Source organism: Physeter macrocephalus, chromosome 4 (assembly GCF_002837175.3).
Source record: "Physeter macrocephalus isolate SW-GA chromosome 4, ASM283717v5, whole genome shotgun sequence".
Lineage (NCBI taxonomy): Eukaryota > Metazoa > Chordata > Mammalia > Artiodactyla > Physeteridae > Physeter > Physeter macrocephalus.
The window spans coordinates 93459293-93463501 of record NC_041217.1 but is presented as its reverse complement, the minus strand read 5'-3'; positions in this window follow the sequence as shown (position 1 = coordinate 93463501).

The window sequence follows — 4209 nt, the reverse complement described above, 5'->3', positions numbered from 1 at the left end:
GTCTCACAACACAGTTCATGTTATCTCAAAAAGACACATAATCAAAATAATTCATTTTTATTTTCTTTTAAAAATAGCTATAAAATTTCTTTCATACATACTAAAGGTTATTTTATAATTTTCCATATTTTTAACCCAGTTATATTTAGCAAGAGCATTTTGAAAAGTTAGAGACCCAATGATTTGAACGACTTAGTATTATTCATCCAGATGAACAAATTAAATTGACTCAGCTGCTAAAAATTGTTTACCCTAATTTAAGTACAATTCACAATGTTTACATGTTGGTTTTGAGTCTTAGACACTTTTACCATTTTTTTTTTGTCCATCCTACCATGATGATGTCTGTTTACATGCACAAGCTTTAGTAAATGCATTTCAGGTATTTCACTGCTTCTAGTAAGAACTGTACATAACATTCACTCTTGCAGATTGGTAAGGGCTTTAGGAAAAGGAAGTTTGCTGCTTTTTATTTCTTTTCTAATGGTTTACAGCCCTTTGGGATAGGGACATTCTCTCTTTTGTTGATGTAAATAGGCCCAAAGTATGAGAAACTCACTCTCCATCATAAAGCCCATAGTAATCACTAGGGATTGTATTCATAATGGCTAAAATAGGTAGAAAGTTTTAAGAATATTGTATTAATGGATCTAAAAGCTGATTTATAATAATGTCAGTAAAATTCCTACAATAACAATTTTGTTACTTTCCTATCTAATAAGAGCAGGAAAACTTTCTTTAAAATGCTTTAATTGTGTTTAATGCATGGTTCCTTTTTGACCTACTTCTTGAACTACATATAACAACTTCCATTTTTGTTATATTTACAATTAAGCCCTTTTCTTTAGAAAATGAGCTCTTATCCTTTTGCTTTTTCAAGATTTATGTTTTGGTTTTGGTTTGGGTTTTTTTTTTTTTTTTAATATTACTTTCCTCAAATCTCTCCTTTTCCTAGACAAGACAGTAAGCTCAGTAATGCAGAAAAATTGAGGAGAGAAAGAGAAGGAATAAGAAAAATATTATTTTAGGAAAACACCTCTACTGCTTTTGGAATGTTGTACTCTCTGTTATTTTGTAATTTCGTATTCTTAGGCTACTGGGAAATAAGCAATTATAGATGGACCAAGGTAAATTAGAAATTATTTTACTAATTTAATAGTAATAGTTTACTTTTAACCAGATGTCTGGATTGAATTAAAAACTATTTAACTAATAAAAACTAGCATATAGAAAAGAGGAATTTTTAAATGTCTATTACACTTAGTTTTTAATATAAGCTATATCTCTATGATCTTCAATACACTATTTAACCACAATAAAACTCAGTTTAAAAAAATCTATACATCCAAAGATAGTATCATAATTTTGTGAGCATCAAATAAATTAAAAATTCCTCAAATATTACTTGGTACATATTCAATATTGAATGCAACTAACACTCCCTTCAATCTGTGATTTTTACCCCACGTACACCCATCTTCTTTAAGTATTTGGTCTATCGATTAGATCCTTCTCCTTTTTATTTATTTATTTTATTTATTTATTTATTTATTTTGCGGTACGCAGGCCTCTCACTGTTGTGGCCTCTCCCGTTGCGGAGCACAGGCTCCGGACATGCAGGCTCAGCGGGCCCAGCCGCTCCGCGGCATGTGGGATCCTCCCGGACCGGGGCATGAACCCATGTCCCCTGCATGGGCAGGTGGACTCTCAACCACTGCGCCACCAGGGAAGCCCTCTCCTTTTTATTTTTAACAATTTGTCCTTACTAACACTGTTTTTAAGTCAGTCTATAAATATATCCATGACATTTCCATTTGAAAAATAATTATTAAAACCCTGCCAGGTTCCCTTTTTCCTCTTTTCAGTCTACCTCTAGGAAACAAAGTAATGCTTGCACACACACAGAGTAAATGTCAAAATAAGGAAAATGTAGAATTTGAAATTGTTAAATATACATCATAAATCAAATATATGTATATACTATCATCTCAAATTCTTCATTTTCATTATGTTTTTCAATCTCAGTTTTTTAAAATTTCCAATCCACTCCCGAATCCAGCTCTACCACCCAGTTCAGTTTCTCTCTCACCCCATACTTAAACATTTCTAACTCAGACTGACACCATCTCTTAACTGTCAAACCCAGTCTTAAACATGGAATGTCTCTCTTTTTTGATACATCTTATTCTACATCTTCTCTCAGTTCTCAGAAAGTTTTGCTTTAGTATCAGTAGTGATTTCTTTTTCTCCTCTACCAATGACATAAAAATTAGGATATTCCATTATCCTCACTTATGTTCTGATTATTCTATCTGCACATCTGCCTATTATGCAAAAGTAAGATGGCTCCTAAATCTTTTTCTCTAACAATGACTCTCTGTTAATTTTTAGGCTCATATATCCAAATGTCTTCCAGAAAAATTGATTCCATGTACCAAAATAAGCCCAAAGCAGGACTTAGATTCATTGAGTCATACCTCTCAAATCATTCATTCTTCTATATTTTCTATATAAGTTAATCCAAAACATCCATACATCTACTTAAATCAAACAACAAATACTATCAGGACTATTCTCAAAATATGTCCTGATCCTAATCAATTTTAACTTCATCTTTCCCCATTTAGTCCAGACCTCTATTATTTCTCACATGAATATTGTATCCTCACTAATCTCTGGGTTTCCACTTTTATAACCTCCAGCCTATTCTCTACACAGCAGCCAGAGGGATCCTTTAAAATGAAAACAATCCATGCCACTTCTCAGTTTAGAATCCTCTGGATATGTTTTCTCATCACATTTAGAATGCAATGTCCTGCCATTGTTTCCCACTGGTTATCTCTCTAATCTCAGCTTCTATAGCTCTTTTTCCCACTCTTCATATGCAAGATATTCTCCAGGCTTAGAGCCTGAGTCTGTTGTTCATTACTATGTTGTCTTACTTGTTGATTTGAAGAAGTTTTTATATATTCTGGTTACAAGACCTTTGACATTTATGTATTTTAAAGATCTTCCTCAACTCTGTGTCTTTCATTAACTCACTCCAGAGGAGCTATGCAACAGCATTTTTCACAGATATAAATGTTCTCTGCACTCTCCTGTACAATAGCCATTAGTGTTTGAAATGTGGCTAGTGCAAATGAGAAAATAAATTGAAATTTTATTTAAATTTAGGTAATTTAAAATTTAATAGCCATCTGTGGGTATTGGCTATCATATTGGACAGCACAAGAGGGCATGTTTTGATTGCCAAAAGTTCCTAATTTTAATATATCTTATTTTATCAAGCTTTATCTTCATATTTGGTGCTTTTATGTCTTATTTAAGAACTCTTTCCCTCGCCCAAGATAATTCTGTTATTTTCTGATATTGTCTCCTGAAAGAGATATTGTTTTTCCTTTCACACTTAAGGATCCAATAAAACTGGAACTGATTTTGCAAATGTTGGAAGATCAGAGCCAGTTTTCTTTATTTTCGCCCAGAAGGAGGGTCAGGAGACCATCTATTCCTTGCCTTTTCCAGTGTCTGGAGGCTTCTGGCATTCTTTGGCTTGTGGAAGCGTAGCTTCAATTTCTTCATCTGTCTTCACATGGCCTCCTTCCCCATGTCTCACTGTGTTTTTTCCTTTTCTTAGAAGGACACCAGTTATTGGATTTAGGGCTCACCACAAATCTAGTATGATATTATCTCAAGATCTTTAATTAATTACACCTGCAAAGACTTTTCCAAATAAAATGTTACTCTGAGGTTCTAGGTGGACATGAATTTGGGGGGGACACTATTTAACCCACCACAGTGATATATAAAAATACAATTTTTTTTATATTGACCTTTTATAGAAAAATAGATGTACTTTGTTGTTGATATTGCTGTTGTTGCATATTGTCTAACAAATTCTATGCTTCCAGATCTAATTTATATCCCAGACTCCCAGTTCTTTGCTTATAGAATCTGATGTTTATGGATTGCATCAACTAGTTTCCTAACACCCTTGCCTTTTCGTTGGCCCACCTATGAGAGGCACTATCAGGAGAGAGGAGAGCAGGAGGAGACACAGGCATGGGAATTTATCTTCTAGGTTCTCCCTCTGCCAGGCAATGGCTTAATAGTAGCTGTATTCCTTTACTTAAGGAAACAGGTCATGTGTAGTGGTCCTACTCTACAACTGCAGTTCTCAGATACTGGTATTATCTCCCATTCTTTGTCCCT